This window comes from Eumetopias jubatus, unplaced genomic scaffold (assembly GCF_037043125.1).
Source record: "Eumetopias jubatus isolate StellerSeaLion01/CBP00866 unplaced genomic scaffold, mEumJub1_p1.0 scaffold_15, whole genome shotgun sequence".
NCBI classification, from domain to species: domain Eukaryota; kingdom Metazoa; phylum Chordata; class Mammalia; order Carnivora; family Otariidae; genus Eumetopias; species Eumetopias jubatus.
The window spans coordinates 32432257-32444246 of NW_028274821.1; the positions used below are offsets into that span (position 1 = coordinate 32432257).

At 36.2% G+C, this 11990-nt stretch overlaps 1 protein-coding gene across 6 annotated transcripts in view; it reads left to right on the forward strand.

Moving 5' to 3' along the window:
- Nucleotides 1–11990, forward strand: part of UHRF2 (ubiquitin like with PHD and ring finger domains 2) — a 138055-nt gene that overhangs the window by 37649 nt on the left and 88416 nt on the right. The gene's annotated exons all lie outside the window — the stretch shown is intronic.

Below are 11990 nucleotides of genomic sequence, written 5' to 3' on the forward strand. Positions count from 1 at the left end.
CAGTAGCTGTGGTGGTTATGAGGATCTATGTTGATATAATAGCAGTGAATATCAACCTAACCAGCTGTCTGCTGTACTTGTAAGACTAGCTGAAATTTTCCTTTATAGTAATTTTCATTTTACAGAATTTAACTAGCTTAATAAAGAGAATTCAAAATGTAAATTGTCACCCAAAATGCCAAATTGCTCCACTATTTTCATCATTAATTAAGAAATATTTTGGTGTTGGGGCGCCTGGGTGGCTAAGTCAGTTGAGTGTCTGCCTTCGGCTCAGGTCATGATCCCAGGGTCCTGGGATCGAGTCCTGCGCAGGGAGCCCGCTTCTCCCTCTGCCTGCCGTTCCCCCTGCTTGTGCTCTCTGTCTCTCTGACAAATAAATAAAATTAAAAAAAAAATTTTTTTTGGTGTTTCACTCGTGATAAAGTACCATGCATTGTTTCACAGCTACTTTTTTACATAGGAAAATATTACCATCTTTCTGTGTCCGATTCTTTTGAATAGAGTTTATTGGATGAGCAGTCACTAATTTACTATCTTAAAAGTCTGTTAAACTGTTTCTGGTTGTGGGGTGCCTGGGTGGCTCAGTTGGTTGAGCGTCTACCTTCGGCTTAGGTCATAATCCCAGGGTCCTAGGATCGAGCCCTGCATCGGTCTCGCTGCTCAGCAGGGAGCCTGCTTCACCCCTGCCATTCCCCCTCCTTGTGCTTGCTCCCCCCTTCTCTCACTGTCAAATAAATAAAATCTTAAAAAACAAAACAAAACAAAAAACTGTTTCTAGTTCTTATAATATTTAACAATATCAATATATGTATTTTGTGCTTTTGTGCTTTGCTTTTTTTCTTTTTAAGAATGAATTCTTATAAATACATTTTTGTTGAGCATTGGGGATTCTAGAATGACCCCGGCAGTTGTGTATATGTGTGTGTGTGTGTGTATAGGAAGCAGCCACACTAAGATTCTTGTCAAGTTCTGATTAACAGAATTATTGTTACATATAATATACTGGATAGATATATAATATGGATTATATATGTTTAATGGATACATTATAACAAATCTGAGAATAAGCATCTGCTTATGATTAGTAATACAAAGTAGGGGTCAGTAAACTACAGCCTACTGGTTGCATGATTTTATGAAAATAGTTCCTGGAACATAGTAACGACCTCCATTTACACATTATCTATGGCTGTTTTTGTATTCAACATTGTTCAGTGGTTGCAACTGAGACTCCCTGGCTTGCAAACCTAAACTATTTACTCTCTGGCCCTTCATGGAAAAAGTTTGCTGACTCCTAAGATAAGAATATTGTGAGGTGCTGAAAAAAGCTTATATTTTAGAAAACAGTTTCAGAACTTTCTACAAATATCAGTGTGATTCTGTTGCCAGGTACGGATGCAACTCATACTTCTAAGCAAGTTGAAATTTGGGTAAGGATACAAATCATGAAGAAAAGGAAAAGACCTGTACATAAATGGGTTATATAGGGAACCTTGTAACGTATTTGAGTGTAAGAAGTACAAAATAGCACATGTATACAATAGGAGAAGATAACAGTACTCATAGCATAGAGTTAAAAAAAAAAATAACTATTTAAAAAATTTTCCCTGAGTGATTCTGAAATAGAGTGGAGCACCCTGGCTTTAGGGACTAGAACTAAGATTGAGTGGAAATTATAGATAGGCAAATAGAGAACAATTATGTGATAGCTGTCCCAGCAGTAAAACACACTGTCCTGTAAAGTATTATGTTCTCTGTCATTTAAGTTTTTACTAAATGTGTTAGGAACATAAGAGTTTAAAAAAGAGTCACTGTGGCATGTGGCTGTGGATAAGAATTTTTTTTTTCATGGTTAGAAATCTTTTTACTGGAAAGAGTGGATAAATGGAAGATCTAAATGTATTCTGCTCTTCACAGTTTTGGGCTGTTACAAACTGCTGTGTTCATTCTGTGACATCCTACCTGTGTTCTGGTGCTTATGTGCATTAGTTTTTGTAGGGTGCATCTTGCCTAGAAGAATTGCTGGGTTGTAGAACTGCACATCTTGACTTGAATAAATAGGACCAAATATTTAAGTGGCTGTATCAGATTACACTTCTACAGCAGTATTAGAGGTCCCATTGCTCTGCATTCTCATCCACACTTAATTTTGTCATACTTGAATTTTTGCTAATCAGAGGGGTATATAATAAAATAGTATATCATTATGGTTTTGATTTGCATTTCCTTGACTACTAATGAGATTGACAGCCTTATGTTCGTTGGCAATTTAGGTACCTTTAGTGAGGACCCTGTTCCAAATATTACTGTTTTGTTGTTAGTCTCTATTACTGATTTTTTTTTTTTTTTAGGAGTTCTAATTATGAAGACTTGACCATTTTAGTGCTGTGTAGAGAAAATATTTTTGCTTTTATAGCTTTTCTCATGTTTTGAATAATAGTGTTTTAAGTAGCTTATTAAATTTTTTCCACGGATGCTTATGCTTTCTATATTTTAAGAAACCTTCTGGGGTTTGGGCAGGGAGTGGGGGGTATGGGTGAAGGTGGTCAAAAGGTACAAACTTACAGTTCCAGGGATATGTATGGCATGGTAACTTAAGTTAGCAGTACTGTATTGTATATTTGAAAGTTGCTTAGAGTACTTAAAAGTTCTCATAACCAAAAGAAATAACTATCTGAGGTGATGGAAGTTAACTTTCTGTGGTAATCATTTGTCAGTATATACATCTATCAAATCATTGTTTTACACCTTAAACTTACAGAGTGTATGTCTGTTATATCTCACTGAAACTATTAGACCTCAGTAAAACATGGAGTGGGCAGGGGAGAAACTTTTCCTACCCAAAATGCATTAAGATACTCTCCATTATTAAAAAAGCTTTGTGGTTTTACCTTTCTTTGGTAGATCTTTAATCCATTTGAAGTAGGTTTTGAGGTAAGGGTTGGACTTACCTTGATATATATGGATAGTCAATTTTCCTGACATTGCTTATTAAAAAGCAGTTTCCCTCTCTGGTCTTCAATATCACCTCATCTCAAATATGTAATTTGATGCATCCATCTGATTTCCATTCTGTACCATTGGTCTATTTTGTGTACCCTAATGTCAGTTCCACATTTTAATGATATGACAGAACAGGGCTTCCTACCTTACTCTTCAGTAGTTCTCTGTTTTAGGTCTTTGTGCTTTCACTTGAGTTTTCCAAGTCATCTTGGTAATTTAAACATAACCATTGGGAATTTAATATGTATCGTGTTGACTCTAATCCAGGAATGTGCTTTTTCTCCATTTGTTTAGGTCTTTAATGTGTTTTTCTCCTATTTTTATTAGGTTGAACCATATAACATGTTTTTATAGGTTCAGATAATTGAGTGATGGCAATTATATGGTAGAACCTGATTTAATACTCTCCAGAGATCTGATCTTAATATGAGTCTGTTATCCTTATTTAACTTTAGGTACTACTTATTGTTCCTATAAATGCTACTTTTTTTTTTTTTGTCACTGGTATATAAGTAACCTTTGATTTTTGGATCTCGTAGCCTTACTAAATTTACTATTTTAATTTACATGTAGATTTTTTGGGAACTTTTATGATTATAATCATCTGTGAATTAATGACATTTTTGTCTTTTAATTGTTTTTATTCACCAGCCGCCCCTTAGTATGTTGTTGAAAGGATGTGGTGATAACAGGCATCTTTTTTCTCCTTTATCTCTAAGAAAAACTTTTTAAAATTTCACCAATAACTATAGTATTTGACATAGGCATTTTGTAGATATGCTGTCCTGGATTTGCATTGACAATATTTTGTGTGGAATTTTGGATTTGTGTTAATGAGTAAAATTTGCGTGTTAGTTTTTCCTATCTAGCTGTCCTTCACAAATTATTCAGGTTTTATAAAATAATTAGAATATTCTTTGTCTTGTGAAGTTTTGTGTCCCTTTCTTGACTTTTTGGTAGAACTTCTCAGTAAAGCCCTCTGGGGCTGTGCTTTCTTTGTGGGAAGGATTTTTATGATTGGCTCAATTTCTGTAATGATAGGGAGACTTTGATTTTTCCGTTTTTTGAAATAAAATTTTATTTTTTAGGAACTTGATTTTACCTAAATTTTATTTATTGTCATAAATAAAATTTGTCATAAGTTTAACCTCATCTTTTAATGTGCAGTCTTTATTGTGATGTTCCCTTTTTTTATGCCTGAGTTTAGTTTGTGACTCTTTAATCTGTCCCACCAGGGGCTTACGAATTTTATTAGGCTTTTACATATAACAAGCCTTCAGCTTTGTGATCCACTGTTGTATTGAAGGTACAAAAGGAGAAATATAGAACATTGTTTTTAATCTCTTGGATATTTGATAAGGGAACTTGAAGTTAAAGTTCATGTTTGTTTCTATTATTTTTTTTTTTTTTAAAGATTTCATCTATTTATTTGTCAGAGAGGGCAGGGGCACAAGCAGGGGGAGCTGCAGGCAGAGAGAGAAGTGGGCTCCTTGCTCAGCGGGGAGCCCGATGTGGGACTCAGTCCCAGGGCCCTGGGATCATGACCTGAGCCGAAGGCAGATGCTTAACCCCTGACCCACCGAGGTGTCCACCTATTTTAAATTTGTGAGTACCAAAAAGTGAATATGCTTAAACTGTCTAGTGATCAAATTCTATTTTTAGTATCATTTTCTGTTTCTATTTTAGCTTTGAAGAAAATTCGGAACAAAAGTTTGTGGAGTTTAAATCCATTTTTCATAATACTTCAGTTACTATTTGCATATTGCATTGAATACCACATGAAGTTATACTAGTTTAGATATTTATAAGTAGAATTTGAATTCTGTAACAAGAAAATAATTTATCTAAAGCTGAAACTAAACTATGGATGTACTTTATTTTCAGTGTCATTTTTTTATAGGGCTTTACTAAATTTTATCTATACTCATCAAATCTCTTTAATGATATTTTTAACATTCTTATACAGTATAACTTTGGTGTCCATTATCAAGTTATAAATCAAAACTCACTGTATTTTAACCATATGGGCCTCCTTGTGGTGCTTAATCATCTATGTAAACGTATTTCTGCTTCAGAGCCTTTGCATTTGCTGTTCCCTCTGCCTGTTCTGCCCCACACAGATACTCATTTGGCTTGCTCTGTCTCTTGTCTCTGTTCTTTGTTCAGACATCACTTCAAAAGACATCTTTCTTGATTGTGGTATATAAAATTATATGTGCACATGCCATGCATAGATTCCTTGAATCCTTATTTTTCTTTATAGTACTGATTATTATCTGATATTTGTCTCTCTTGGCCTACTTGTAGTAATTTCCTATTCTTGCTGCAATAAATTACCACAAACTTAGTGGCTTAAGCAGTATTAATTACCATTTTACAGTTCTGTAAGTCAGAAGTTTTGCATGGATTTCACTGGGCTAAAAGTGTCAGCAAAGATGTGTTACTTTTTGGGGACTCTAAAAGGAGAATCTATTTGCCTCCCTTGCTCAGATTTTAGAGGCCCCCACTGCCCACTTCCTCCCTTTTTAACATTACATATCTGACTCTTCTACTTTTAAGTTCCCTTATAATTACTTTGGGCCTACCTGCATAATCCTGTTTCAAGGTCATTAACTTAATCATGTCTACAAAGTCCCTTTTGCCATGTAACATAATATTCACATGTGCTCACACTTAGGACCTAGACATCTTTGGCACCCATTTATTCTGCCTGTCATACTACTGAAACGTTAATGCCCTGGCTTTTGTTGGCTGCTGTGTGCCAGGCCCTGTTGTAGGAACAAGTTATAATGAGTAGTCAGTAAATAGAATATTTCACAGAATCTTAGGTTAACAGTTTTTTTTTTTTTTTAATTTTAACATCTCAAAATGTACCTTAAAATTGCTATTGGAACGAAGTTGGGTCCTTTCATAGATTTGAGTTTGCTTCTGCTAGGCACCTTGGAGTACCATCTAACTTAAAATTCTCTGAGCTTCTTTAGACCACACAGGTAGTATGAATTCATATCTGCAAAATGTCATGAATCATACCTTTGTGGTTCAATTCTTGGGATACTTTTCCTCCTTTTACTTAGTGATAACATTGAAATAGGCATGTTTGTTTTCTGTCTCTACTTGCAAGGTGGTTTATTTACCATTTATCTTATTAAACTGAGAAGAACCGTTTGGTAGCCTAGCTTTATTTGAGGGTCCTTCTTAGACACCTCATCTCAGACTTTTTTCTTTCTTATAATTTCATAAAATGGTGTGTCTTTTAGTTGTTGGCTTCCATCTAGAGTACCACCTTTTGGTTCTTAGACTACCCCACTGCAGGCCAATTTCTTTTTTGGTACTACATAAAATAATGCATTTTACAATTGTTGGTTTATTAGATTCAATTGAAATATACTCTTGAGGGAACATTCATGTTTTTTGGTGTGATTTATGCTTCATCAGCTTTGTGCAGAGGAAATGGGTGTGGTAGGCCTTCAACTAAAATGATAAATGATTGAAAAAGTGATTCTAGTTTTGAAACTGTTTTTGTGGTATTTATTGAAGCACCTAATGAAATACGTGGAAGGTTTCTGTTTCCAGGTAGGATGGAATAGCTGGCAGTAATTAGCATTTTTGCTTGAAACAACTAGAAGATCCAGGTCAAATACCATTATCATCTGTTTGAAGGCAACAGAGAGGCAAGGAGAACTACCAGTGCCTAGGACTCTGAAATGGGAAGAACCTTAGAAGGCAGTTGTTTTTTGTAGTTGCTTTTTGCCCTGGGAACTTTGCTAATTATGGATGCAAAGCAGATCTGTTTGAAAGCAACTGGGGGCATGGTGGAGACAAAAATCAGAGCTTTGGGCAGATAATGGGGATGGCCTGTTTTCCTCACAGGACTTTTGCTAAATACTGAGGTTTGCTGGGCAAGAGGCTAAAAATGTAAGCAAACAGCACAGTGGAATTTTCAGCAGTCTTAGAAGGCAAACATGGATTTTGGGATCACTGGTGGAATGGTCCCACAGAGTATACAAAAGTCTCTTAGTTGAAAACTGTGGATGGCTAAGACAAATATGTAGACTGAATCTAACCAAGACTATAAACAAGCCTTGCCTCAACATAGTTGCTGAATAGAATGTTAAACCAACACAGTATCTCCCGAGCAGAAGGAAGATTGCCCCCTCCTTATGGTACAGAAACGTCTGAAGCCTCCTCTAATGTTTTATATTTATTTATAATGTTGAATTCTTAGGTTTGGTTTGATAACATCTTTATTTTGGCTTCATTTTTTGTAACCTGTTTTCACTAGAAATGTATTTCTAAATTGAGAATTTTTTGCTGTGTTTTCAGATGCTGTTCCATTGTATTCTAGCTTACGTAGTATCTGATGAAAACTCAGTTCAACTAAATATAAAAACCTTTGTTTTTATATTTAGTTTTCAGCAGCATTATTGCAATATGCCACTGTGTTTTCTTTATATTTATCCTGCCATGAAGCCAGAAACACTACCAAAAGACAGGGCCACATAATCAAAAACCAGAAGAAAAACCAACAGTAAAAATGAAGCTGATCTTGGGGCGCCTGGGTGGCGCAGTTGGTTAAGCGTCTGCCTTCTACTCAGGTCATGGTCCTGGGGTCCTGGAATCAAGTCCTGCATCAGGCTCCCTGCTCGGCGGGGAGTCTGTTTCTCCCTCTGTCTCTGCTCGCTTGTGTGCTCCTGCGTGCGCTCTCTGCCTTTCTCTCAAAATCTATTAAAAAAAAATGCTGATCTTGATAATTCAAGTTCTCAGAGATTTTAGAATAATTATGATTAAAATGCTCAAGAAAATAAATGAGAAGATGGAGAATTTCAACTGAGAATTGGAATCTATAATCACATTGAATCTATGAAATCACTGTAGAACTGAAAAATACAGTATCTGAAACTAAGACTTCATTAGGTTGACTTAATAGCACTAGATAGGAGTAGTGAACTCAAAGGCAAGTCAGTGAAAAATTTGGATAAATTGAAACAGAAATTTGGAAAACTTTGGATAAATTGAAATATGGGGAAAAAATAGAAACAATATAGAAAAGACTGTTGGACATATGGGACCTGGTAAAAGGTATGCATTACATCTACTTGTAGTTGGCAAAAGAAAAGGGTGAAAACAATATTTGAAAATATAATAGATAGAATTTTCAAAAGCGAGAAAATATTAGCTCAGAATTAAGTCCTGTGAACCCTAAGCAGGATAAATATAAAGAAAGCACAGTGGCATATTGCAGTAATGCTGCTGAAATCTAAAGATAAAAATGAATAGGAGCTGAGTTTTCATCAGAAATAACAGCTCTCTAGAACACAATGGAACTGCATTTGAAAACTGCTAAATTCTCAACTTGGGGCGCCTGGGTGGCTCAGTCATTAAGCATCTGCCTTCGGCTCAGGTCATGATCCCGGGGTCCTGGGATCGGGCTCCCTGCTCCGCGGGAAGCCTGCTTCTCCCTCTCCCATTCCCCCTGCTTGTGTTCCCTCTCTCGCTGTGTCTCCCTTTCTCTCTGTCAAATAAAATCTTTAAAAAAAAAAAAAATTCTCAGCTTAGAAATACATTTCTAATGAAAATAGATCACAAAAAAATGAAGCCAAGATAATATCAAACCAAACCCAAGAATTCAATACCAGTAGACCTATACTATTACTAAAGGGTTGTGTAAGCAGAAGGAAGGTGATCTCAGAAACATGGAAATACAGGAAGGAATTAAAGAACAGAGGAAGGGTAACTATATGAGTAAGTACAGACTATTCACAACACTAGTGAAGTTTATGTGTAGAATAAAATGTGACAACAGTGCAAAAGATGGGGGTTGATAAATGAAGCTGTGAAATTCTGACATGATCAAGGAAGTGAAGTAAAACTGATTTCTTGGGTTTATTTACATGGTATATTATCTAAGAACCACTAAATTATTTTAATAAAATTATTAAATATATAATTTTAATATAACTAGAATTTTAATAATTATAGTTAAACTAAGGGACACCTGGGTGGCTCAGTCGGTTGAACGTCTGCCTTCGGCTTGGGTCGTGATCTGAGGGTCCTGGGATCAAGTTCCATGCCGGGCTCCTTGCTGAGTGGGAGCCTGCTTCTCCTTCTGCCTGCCGCTCCCGCGCTTGTGGTCACTGTCTCGCGCGCGCGCTCTCTCTCTGACGTATTTTTTTAAAAAGGTAGATAAAATGGAAAACAGTAAAATGGTAGAAACAAACCCAAATATGTCAGCCATTTATATTAACTAAATGTGAGCTCAATTTTATGGTTAAAGATGAACAGGATTAAAACAAAAACAAAACATATGCTGCTTATAAGAAAGATTCCTTAAATATGAAGTCACACGAGTTGAAATTACAAAAATGGATGAGATTCCAGGTCGATGACAACAGCATAGATTTTTTAATCTCCCTAGATGTCCTTTTACAAACATACAGAACTAAAATATCTACTTCAAAATTCATGGGCAACATTGTAACCATTCAGGGTGTTGTGGCATCCCCTAAAAAAAAAAAAAGATAGCTGGTGGGATAAATAACTGAAAGCTACAAGATCAGTGTGGTATCTGTAGCTGTGCAAGAGGTGGGAAAGGGTAACTACAGATGTATGATGGACCCAAGAACTCTGTATCGTTCCAATTTTAGTATATGTGCTGCCGAAGTGAGCACTGGACCCAAGAATTCTGAAATAAAACTATATCAAACTTTTGAGAAGGGCAGCTCTGGTGGCCATTTCTCAAAATGACCCCTAGTATTTCCCGCTTCCTGGTATTCATTCACAACCTTACATAGTTACCTCCCACATTTTACTTAAGGTTACTTTTGTGACCAATAGAATATGGCAGGAGTGATGGTTTACCACTTCCAAGATTCGGTTATAAAAACATTGAAGCTTCCATTTTGGGCTCTCTCAGATCACTTCCTTTGGGGGAAGCCAGCTGCTGTGTTGTGAGGATTCATACATCCTGGTGGTCTTGCTCTAGTTGAGCCTTTAGATGAGACTGCGACTCTGGTCAACAGCTTGACTGAAACTTTGCAAGATCTTGAGCCAGAACTACCCAGCTCTGCTGCTCCCAAAATCCTGATTCGCAGAAACTGTGAGGTAATTTTTGTTTTAAGCTGCTAGTTTTAAGGTGATTTGTTATATGACAACAGGACTAATACAGCAACTGAAGCCAGAAGGGGTATGCACACCAGTTTAGATGAGTACAAGCAGTTTGCAATAATAAGATTTTGAAGGGATTAGTGACCAGCAAGCTCTTGAAATTATCTAGCTAAAACTGTTCCAGGACAAAGCCCCATACAGAAAAATTACTGGAAATACATTCCAAACTGAGTAGGATAGGGACAGTAAAGACAAAAAGAAAAAAGATTCAGTTAAAAATAGGGAAGGAGAATAGAGCCAGGAGATTTAAGAAAGTAAGCTTCCATAGTACCTTTTTAAAATAATTTGAGACTTCATTTACATACAACAATATTTATTATATATTTTTTGTACTATGTATTTTAAGGGAATGTTAGCAAGTGTGTATACCCATGCCACCACTGTAATCAAGATTAATAGGTTTTCATCACCCCAAAAAGTTCTTATGGGCTCCTTTAGATATCTCCAGTATCCTCAGCCTTGGCCCCAGACAACTACTCATTTGCTTTTTGTCAGATTAGATTTTAGTTGCTATAGTTTTGAATGCTTCTCCAAAAAGTAACAATTAAAAAAAGTTCTATGGAACTCTATAGCTGTTAGCTAATAAAGCTAAGTGAAATTATATCCTCCAGAGGTTCAATACATTTAATTTTCTTTAAAAAGGCATTGATGTCAAATTACATATTAAAAGAAAAAGGAAAAAAATGTAAGGTTGTTATCCTCATTCCTTTTAAGGAAAGTATCCCAGAAAGACATGCATGAGTTAAGAAAAGATGAACCAAGGATTTTAAGTCTAGTCAAAACTGGCCTTCAGAATAAAGGCTGGAAACTGTTACTACCTTGGAAGAACTAGGGGAGCTATTCTCATGAACACTTCCTGGAGAATGTTGTAGAGAACTAGCTTCAGGTCATCAGGATGACTGAAGAAAATCTGACGTAAAGAGCAGTGATAAAAATATTTTTACATTTAGGGACACCTGGGTGGCTCAGTCGGTTAAGCATCTGCCCTCAGCTCAGGTCATGATCCCTGGGTCCTGGGATGGGGTCCCATATCGGGCTCCCTGCTCAGTGGGGAGTCTGCTTCTCTATCCACCTGCTGCTTCCCTGCTTGTGCTCGCTTGCACTCTCTCTGACAAAAAAAAATCTTAAAATATTTTTATGTTTAGAAGTTAGGAGATAAAGGAGATACATGAAGAAAGTATAGTATGTAATGATTACATGATCTGACATCAGATATAACTAGGATGTGGGCGGAAATACACAAAAGAATTTAAAATTTCAGTAATCACGATGACAGCTAGTAAGAATGTCTTGTGTGTAATGTGGGATAAGGCAAAGACATATTTGTAACATTCTAATTTAGACATCCCTGGTATCTTTGATAACTAGTAGTTTCTGATTGGGGAGAAAGGAGAAACAGACACATAATTGTTTTTAAAAAAGTAAATTTACCCTTTAGTTCTGAATTTGAACAAAGCATTTGTGTGAACTCACTTAAGTATTTTATATGTGTATTCATGTGTATGTTTAAATTTTGTACTGTCCACTGAAGAAGCCTTGAAACAGTGATCAACCTAGTTGCAGTAAGCTTTTCTAGTGCCTGAAGTGTGGCTTTGAAATATTTCCACCCAAAAGAAATTGGTTTCCCTTATACATAGGACTCCAGGCTAGAGGCAGAAAATGTGCAAGATGAACTTGAAACATCTTTTCTTAGGGATAACAAGGAAACCCACAAACACTGCTAACTAAATTCTTGTCAGAAAAATTTGGGAGTCAACTGGAAGTTCCTATTGGCCAAAGATAGTTTGAACATCGACAAGGAAAATAGCTATGTGGATTGAAAC